Here is a 9,618-nt window from a genome sequence, read left to right as displayed (position 1 = left end):
AATGCATATGAAAGTTGGACAAGGAATAAGGAAGATCAAAGAAGAGGTGATGCATTTGAATTATGGTGTTTGTAAAGAGAACTGAACATACCATGGACTGCCAGAAGAATGAACAAATCTGTCCTGGACAAAGTGCAGCCAGAATGCTCCTTGGAAGCGAGAACGGCCAGACTTCACCTCACCTACTTTGGTCATATTGTCAGAAGGGACCATTCCCTGGAAAGGGATATCATGTTTGTTAAAGTAGAGAGTCAGTGAAAAGGGGAAGACCCTCAACAAGATGGAATGACATGGTGGCCACAACAATGGGCTCAAGCATAGCAAAGATTGTGAGGATGGCAGACCATGGGCAGTGTTTCATTCTGCTCTACTTAGTGTTGCTGTGAGTTGAAGCTGACTTAACACCACCTAACAACAACAACAAGAAAAATAATCTGTAGAGAAATGTATGTTTACCGCTATGCTGTTTTCTGTACAGTGACTCTCCAAATCCTTTATTTATGTATTCATAAATAAATATGTATCTATATATCCATACATAATTGCAGCAACATGGATAAAATACATGGAAAGATACACTTCTGGTTGTTAGCATGGATTAAAGGGAAAGAGTGATGGCAAACATGTTGCAAGGAAAAATTGAAAAAGGGGTAAAATGTGGCACTTAGGGAAAAAAAAAAAGCATATGTGGTATAATCCCACTTGTGTAAACTACAATTTGATGTATAAAAACACTTAGAAGAAAAAATGTATAAACATGTGTATAAAAACATATTTGTAAACACAGACATATAGATATTAATTCGTAGGAGTACCTGTTATCGATAAATAAACATTTTCTTTAAGCATCTACTAGGTGCCAGGCACTGTTCTGTGGCTATAACAGTGGGGGGAAAATAAGGCCAATGACTCCCCGCTCTGGTAGAGTGGAGAGGTATGGGGCAGTTAAAACATTCTATTATGCTATATGCATACAGTGATTATATTATACAATTACCACAATTATTAATATCATAGTTAATTAGTACAATGGAGAAAAAAAGGCTGAGAAAAAAGTTTGAGTGCTGTGGGTGCAGGTGATGTTGCAATTTTAAATGGAATGGGAGGAAGAGGATCCTGGAGAAGGTAATATTTGAATAAAGACTTGGAGGAAAGGAAAGGTCAGGGAAGTCAGTGAGGAGGCTGTAGCAATAATATAGGTGAGGGAAGGTGGAAGTTTAATCAGAATGGAGATGGTAGAGGAGGTCAGAAGGGCTTGGACTCTGAATGCATTCTGAAGAGGGAGGCAAAGGGTTTTGCTGAAGGATTTGATGTGGGGGAAAGAAGTGAGAATCACAGATGGCTCTAAGGTTTTGGGGAGCTGAACCAATGCAGGAATGGAATGTCCATCAACTTAGATGGTGTAGGTGAAGACGTTGGTGGTTCAGTGGTAGAGTTTTTGCCTTCTATGTGGGAGAACTGGGTTCGATTCCTGGCTAATGAACTTCCTGTGCAGTCACCATCTGTCTGTAAGGGGAAGCTTGCGTGTCGCCATGCTGCTGAACAGGTTTCAGTGGAGTTTGCAGACCCAGGGGGATTAGGAGGAAAGGGCTGGTCATCTCCTTCTGAAAGGTAGCCAACGAAACCCCGTGAATCACAGCGTTCTGATCCACAACTCACCATGCGGCTCGTGGGGAAACCAGCCAGTGTTTCACTCTGTCCTTCATTGGGTCATCATGACTTGGGGGCTGGCTCAGTGGAGAAAACAACAGATGAGGCCAAGCGCTACTCAAACTCACTGGTGAATCCAACTCATGGAGCCACTTTTGGTGGGAAGATTAGGAATTCTAGGCAAGTGTTAGATATCTTTTAGACATGCAAAGGGGGATGAGGTATAGGCAGTGGATATACAAGTCGGAAAGTCAGGTAAAAGTCCAGATTGGAGGCATATATTTTGGAATTTGCATGCTAGAAATTTGTGCAGTCTTGAGGCTGGATAAATAGACCAAGAGGACTAGAGAAGAGAAGACGTCAAAGGACTATGCCCTGGGGCTAACAGTCACAATATACATTATATATTCATTATTTACATATGACACGTTAGCAAATGAAAAAACTCAGTTTCAAAGGAATACATACCATATGATTCTGTTTGAATCAAACGTAACTAAATCTTTATATTTATATGTTATTTGCACACGTACATAAAAACAAGAAAAAAAAGGTGGAAAGATACATACAAGATTATTACCATTGTCTCTTTAACAGGTATGGAAATGGGGTGGATGTCAATGTGGGGAAGATCATTAGCTATGCTTGTATATGTCTGTGCATTTTTTTTTTTTTTTATTTATTTTTACTTGTTATAATAGCATATGCTATAATTTGTAAACACTGCAAACAAACGGCAAAACTTAAGTTTGCTCCCACCAAAAGAGTTATTGCTCACTTCTGTCTAGGTGGGAGGGATAATAATACATGTTCTCTGGAAAGCACTTTGCAAACACTAAATCCAATTAGAGGAATAGAAAGGCCTCTTGCTGCTCTCCAAATGCGGAGTGTATCAGCCAGAAATCCTGAGTCAAGAAAGTGCCGTTGGAAGTTTGCCTTGAACAGGAGCTAAGCTCCAGGGAAAGGTCCAGCTAATCTTTGGCGGTTGTTAACTGACCCGGGAAGAGCGGCGACCATGCGGAGCGCTGAGATAACCGACTGTTGAAACACCAGTGAAAACTGGGAAAAGCATATCCATGTGAGCCACACACCACAAAAACCCAAACCCACTGGTGCTGGGTCCATTGTGACTCATAGTGACCCTAGAGGAGAAGGTAGAAGGGCCACAAAAGGTTTCCAAGTTTGCAAATCTTTATGTCAGTGGATTGCCACTTCATTCTTCTGCAGAGCCGTTACGGCAAAAAATAAATAAATAAATAAAAACCCAAACCCACTGCCATTGAGTCCATTCCGACTCACGGCAACATCCGTGTGATTTCCAACGCTGTCAATCTTTACGGAAGCAGGCTGCCTCATCCTCATCCCACTGGTGGATTGTAACCCACATTTTGGTTAGCAGTCTGATGGCTTAAGCACAGCACCACCAGAGCTCCTTTTGTTTAGCAACTGAGGGCTTAGCCAGTGGGCCACCAGGGCTCCCTTCCACAGAGGCAGGAAGTATACATGGAAAACATGAGTTGACAGCAGCCAAAGAAAGGCTTGGGTTGCTCTCTTGGAACTGAGGAAGAATCTGCCTCTGTGTTGGTTTCAGTTGGTTTTAGTGGGTTGGAAGCACACACTAACCACACAGGATATTGGTTGAGACCATTAGCTATGATCTCACTGGCTTTATGCCAGTTTCAGCTCTGCTAATTTCAGCTCTGTGCACAGAAAAATGGGCATTTCTCTTTGCCTCATCATTTGTCTATTGTTTCATCTCAGACAACTTAGTATATCTCTTTTTATCTCAGCCTTCCCACATGAAAATAATAATAATAAGAAGAAGATGATGATGATGATGATAGGGCTTGCTTAATAGCAGTGTTTTGATTAGATAAGGTAATACTTATAAAATATCTACCTCACTGCCTGGCATAAAGCAAGCAGATAATAAATATTTGCCATTATTATTATTATTATCATCTCAGTAAATTGGATTTGATTCAGGAAATGAATCAGGGAACTTTGCTGGGAGTGATGCCCCAACATACGAGAATCCTCTTTGGTCTGAGAGTTTATCAGTCTCATGAATTTGGACAAGCTGATTACTGAACAAAAAGGGTAGCATTTCTTCATCTCTTCTATTCAGTGGGACTTCTGATAGCTATGGATGTCATGTTCAAAAAAGACAGACACAGCCACAATATTTCCTAAGACAAATTCTTCAAGCATGGTAAATAATAAATAAATGTTTACAATGTGAGGCTGATTTTACCTAGCAATTACTCAGTGGGTACAAAAAGAACTCCTCCATAATGGAGAGTGTTCTTTCTCTAAGGCTATTGTTTGGAGGCATCTCCGTCGGAACCTCGGCATTCTTAGAAAAGCTGATGACTTGATGATGAGCACATTGAGAAAAGCATCGAATGATGAGGCAGAGAGGAATCCCCATCTTTCTCTTGACTGCAACACTGAATGCAACACAGTCCTTTCACATCCTGTCTTGCATTCTTCTCTAAATAAGCCCTGAAATAAAAGGACTTTTTTTTTTTTTAAAGTAACCTAGCCATTCCTTCAATAAATGAATGAGTGAAGTACCACATGCCAGCAAAAACAATCACAGAGAAGTCTAAAGAAGTTGAGTGACTCAAGTGTTCTCACAAATGATCCTTGGAAAGTAAGTTAAAACTCAAATTCAGCTCTGTTGGGCTGCTCCTGACATGTCCTCTGGACACGTGAGCACTCACTTATTTCTGTCATAGTAGAGAAAGATGCAAGTTCAAGGGGAGCAACATTTGGTAACGAAGAATCAGTTCTGACAGACAAATGATGTTTACTGTCCAGAAAGGTTTTGCCTAGAAATGCAATCATAGGTGACATGGAGAGGTGTGTCCAGCCCCAGTACTCAATTAACAGCAGCACAAGGAACCACCTGACCGTGTTCGATCAGAAGCTTGTGTTGTGACCTTTGTTATTATACCATCTACTCTAGACGGCTCTTCAGAAGTGTATTCTCCAAATATGCCTTCTCAGAAGACCATGAGGACTGAAGGAAAAAACAAAAACAAAACAAACCAAAAAACACACCTATTTCAAGGTCTTTGCCATATTCTAAGCTCAGTACTCACAAATAATTACAGTGGCCATTCATTCATTTATTCAACCAGTGTTACAGAGCACCTCCTCATTGGGGGCACAGTCAGGGTAGAATTAATTTGTGTTAGGCAGGAATAACTCTCAATCATTCCCCTTCATTTTCTATATCTCTCATATACTCCCCTCAGTCTTTGTTATAAATTGCTTCCAGGTTTTGGTGAAGTCCTTTAACAAAGCCACACACTGCTATTCCTAGATCTTGAACAGAGTTGACAATTGAGCCAACTGAAAACGCATGCAGAATACCCACTAAATTAGAGACTCTGGACCATGGTGTACAAAGCTGGCCACGTAGATAAATGGCTAACACCATGGTCTCTTGAGTACAAGGTATTTGTGCATGAAACTGGACTCTTCTACTGAAGCTGCACGAACACCTAGGTTATCGAACCTGTCTGTGCTTCCACTTTCTTTTCTGTAAAATAACATAATAATAATCACCTCATAGAGCTGTTGGAAGGACAACAAGAACCAATGTAGGGACAGAGCTTAGAATAGTAACTGACATTTGCTAAACACTCAACAAATGTTATCTACTGTTTTTTAAAAGAATATTAAATATCTTTATCCAAACTTTAAATCTCTTTAGAATTCATTTTTCTGAGTATATGTGAAGGAGCTCTGGTTGTGCACTGGTTAAGGCATTTGGCTGCTGACCAAAAAGTTAGCAGTTTGACCCCACCAGCTGCTCCATGGGAGAAAAATGAAGCAGGCTCTGGCAAACTTATGGGGCAGTCCTACAAGGTTATTGTGAGTTGATATCAACTCAATGGTAATAGGTTTGGGTTCTGTTTTTCTGGTACATTTGAAAGAACTGTCTTATAAAACCTCTTATACCTGGTGTCTTTTGGGAGAATAGTGCCCAAAATTGTTACCTTGACCGTGGGTTATTATTTTATAATCAGGGTAAGAAATAAATGTTATATTTAAAACTCAGATGTATAAGATGCATTGGTTTTCTTATTCTGAATTTTCCTCCTTGCCACCTCCTCCTCATCATAGCTAACATTTGTTGGTTCCTTTGGATGTTCCAGACCCTCTGCTAAGCTCCCTTTCCATGGTAGTTAGTCTTCTCTGAATTCTGAGCCAGATTGCCTGGGTTTTCATTCTGATTCTTCCACATCCTGTTTATGACAACTTGGAGATGAACTTCACTCTCTGTGCTCCAGTATCACGATCGAATGAGGAAAAAAGTTAAGCCAATCTCTCAGGGTTGTTGGGCCAGCATAATGGTTGGCACATGGTAAGGTCCCAATAAATTCTAACTGCTGTTATCTGGAGAGCTCAGGCATTTCTGACACTGTAGCTACTCATTTAAGACTTGTTGAATTTATGTTCTGTGAGCAGCCTGAGCAAAAGCAAAGTGCAGGGTGTATTGGGAGACATGCAAAGAGTTCCACAAAGCTGGACATGGGTTTCTCCAGCCATAAAAGCCAAAACCTTCCAGATGTCAAAGTACTCCCACTCCCAGGCATTACCCGAAAGCCAAGCCTCCCCTGTTCGCTTGGCAAATAAGGCCTATAAGCTGCCTTAATTTGGAAAATTCCACTCACATTTCTGTCTCTAGCTCTCCACATCTCCCCAGGGGATTTTCTGCCAGCCTTGAATCCCAAATTTTGAGGGAAGAGAAAGGAGAGGATGGAAAATAAAAAAGGTAGAGAAAAGGTCGGAAATGTAAACTGAATTGTTTGGTAATGGAAAGTCCCTTTCAAGTCTATTTAATTCTTTATTTGGATTCCATTGAGTGTGTGCCAAGAGGGAAAAAGGAAAGGTTAAATCCTCCTATCAGATCTGGCAAAGACGCTCAGCCAAGCAGCTTAAGGGAAAGATTAGCTTGACTGCAGTGCAGAAGTGTTAATACACAGGATACTAGCAGGGACTGCAGTCTCCTTCTTGGAGGCCTGGGCATCCTCTTCCCTCCAGGAATGGGTTGCAGGAGGAAATTAGACCACAGGCAAGAGCTAGACCCCCAAGGAGATGAAAACATCCCACTGGCCGGGGTGAAGCAAGGCCTCCATATTCTCACTCTAGCTTCTTGGGTCATGGGCCCCTTTCAGAATGTGATAAAGCTTCACATCATCCCTCTAATAAAAATACTTACATAGACACAAGATTAGGCCAGAAACTTTAGAGGGTTCATGGACCTCATATAGTCCACCTACAGATCTTGAACCTTGATTTGGGAACCCCAGACAATATGCTACAAACATGTATGAACATGTGATACTTACCCCCATTGAGAACTTTTTCCCCAAAGCCTTACTATTTTCCACATACTTCTTTCCAGAAGGCAAGCTTCACTGCAGCCAAAACACTTTTTGTAACTGAGATCAGCTCCAAAATTCAAAGCATGTTTATCATTTGTCTGTGGCCTGACGTGTCTGCGTTTAATTCAACTAAACTGCCAAACTGATTTAAAAACAAAAAATCCCCAGTCCCGGGTGTAAATATTGAGTTCTCCTCTTGGCTCCAGTAATCCCAAACTGTGTGATGCTGGAAAGTCAATTATCTCTTCATTGTGTCAACATCTTCATGAATAATTGATTCATTTGAGTTATCATGTTGGTGAAGAATACTGAATACACTATGGTCAGCCAGGAGAACGAACAAATCTGTCTCGGAAAAAGTACAGTCAGATTGGTCGGAAAAAGTACAGTCAGTTGGTCCCTAAAAGCAAGAATTAAAAAAAAAAACAAGGATGGTAAGACTTCATCTCACATGCTTTGGATATGTTATCAGGAGGAATCAGTCCTAAGAAAAAGATATCATGCTTGGGGAGCAGAGTGTCAACAAAAAAAGAAGACCCTGGATGAGATGGATTGACACAGTGGCTGCAACGATGGGCTCAAGCAAAGAAATGGTTGTGAAGATGGCACCGGACATGGCAGTGTTTTGTTCTGTTGTGGATAGGGTAGTCATGAGTCCGAACCTGCTCAATGGCACCTAACAACAACAATTTTAGTGGTCGTTGGTCAACTTCCTCAGATTGTTCTCACATTCCATGAATTCTTATATATCAAGGAATCTTCCAGTGGATAAAAGGCCTATATGGATATGATAGGTTAGGGAGCCACTCTTACATGAAAGACTTGTAGATACTTAGATGAGGGGAACAGATGTCTTTCCTTCCCTGACAGACCTCAGGGGAAGAGAGGAGATGGATAAGGAAATCGATAACCACAGTCCTTTACAATAAAGTGATCTGAGAAAGTATTTAGGAGAGCACAGAAGGGAGGAATTTATCCCTTCTGAGAGGCTCAGGAAGGGCTTCCTGAGGGAGAAAAATATCTGAGCTGAATCTCAAAAGACAATGAAGTAGCCAGCTGGGAATGTCAGGGCGGGACATTTCAGGCAGAGGAATCAGCATGTGAAAAAAAACAAGAAAAATGAATAATAATTGCTGAGTATCTCAGTCCAGCCTACTGACTTGTCATGTGGGCACTATACTTAACTATCACTGGGAGCACAGGGTTAAACCAAGTAATCAGAGGACAATTCATGACCAGCAGAGTGGCCTGAGAAGGAAGAAATTTCTGGTCCAGTTTCTTCGAGTTTCCTCATTGCCCTAGAGAAAAGCAGAAGTTAGCTGTGGAGAAAATTCACTTTCTCTGCCTCTCTCATCTCCCTAGAGAGATCAACACATCCAGCATCCATGGCCCTATTGAGGGGAGATGCTACAAATGGCCACACTTCTCACATTTCATAGTCTTTCACTTTCCTATTGGCTCTCTCCCAAAACTTTAGATAAGAGGAAGTACTTACTTCTTTGAGATCTTTGGGACCCGGTCCCTAAGTGAAGAACCCAGGATGGATCTCAACAAAGACAAACTAGCACTCTGACCAGAAGAAACAGTCTAGTTTTCAATTTGAAGAGTATCTTCTCAGTCTGTGTGTGTGTGTGTGTGTGTGTGTATGTGAGGGTATGTGAGTGAAAACATTTGGGATTTGGACAAGCCAAAGCCAACTAGCTGCCAAGTATTTTTCCCATTAAGTTTTAAGCCTGCATGTGTTTTAAAAGAAATGTAATTTGCATGATTCTGATATTCTTAGGTTTAATATGACCAAATGTTTCATAATAAGTTCTTGCTATCCAAAAAGCTCTTGGAGCCTGGGTTTTTACTCTTCAGCTCTCATTCTCGAAATAGGAAGGTGTATGTTTGTTTGAAAAGTAGAAGGAACACAAAGCAGGCAGGATAAAACTTAAGTGTAATGATGTGAGAAATAACTTAAAACAAACCCTTCCCTTGCAGTCCTCATTTGCCCCTTCCCTGGGATTCTTACACTCATGTTGTCATTGGTAGGGTGACCTCACATCTTCAAAGGCCGTAATTCATGCCTCTTGGCCTGGCATCATCATTAAGAGCTCCCACTGTAACTCAAAATATCTTAGTTTTAATGATAAATTATATTGTCACCAATGTGGGCCGTATTTCTAGCATGTCCACTCTCTCTCTCCTTTATTTTAATGGTACAGACCAGAGTTGTCCAACAGCAATATAATACAACCACAGATGTGAGCCACATTAATTTTCTGGTAGCCACATGAAAAAAGGAAAAAGAAACAGGAAAAATCTATTTTAATAATATATTTTATTTCACTCATATACCTCCAAAATACTATAATATCAACCTACAATAGGTATAAAAATATTAATAAGATAGTTTACATTCTTCTACTTATACTAAACCTTTAAAACCTACAGCACATCTGGTGGCAGTGCCTAAGGCATTTGACTGCTAACCAGAAGGCTGGTTCAAACCCACCAGCCACTCCTTGGAAGGAAGGTTGGTTTAATCAACTTCTGTAGTGATACCGCCTCAAAAACCCAACGA

The sequence above is a fragment of the Orycteropus afer genome, unplaced genomic scaffold (genome assembly GCF_000298275.1).
Source record: "Orycteropus afer afer isolate SDZICR_OR568_19922 unplaced genomic scaffold, OryAfe1.0 scaffold00262, whole genome shotgun sequence".
Lineage (NCBI taxonomy): Eukaryota > Metazoa > Chordata > Mammalia > Tubulidentata > Orycteropodidae > Orycteropus > Orycteropus afer.
The sequence above is the reverse complement of the archived record's forward strand: the minus strand, read 5'-3'. Positions refer to the sequence as shown.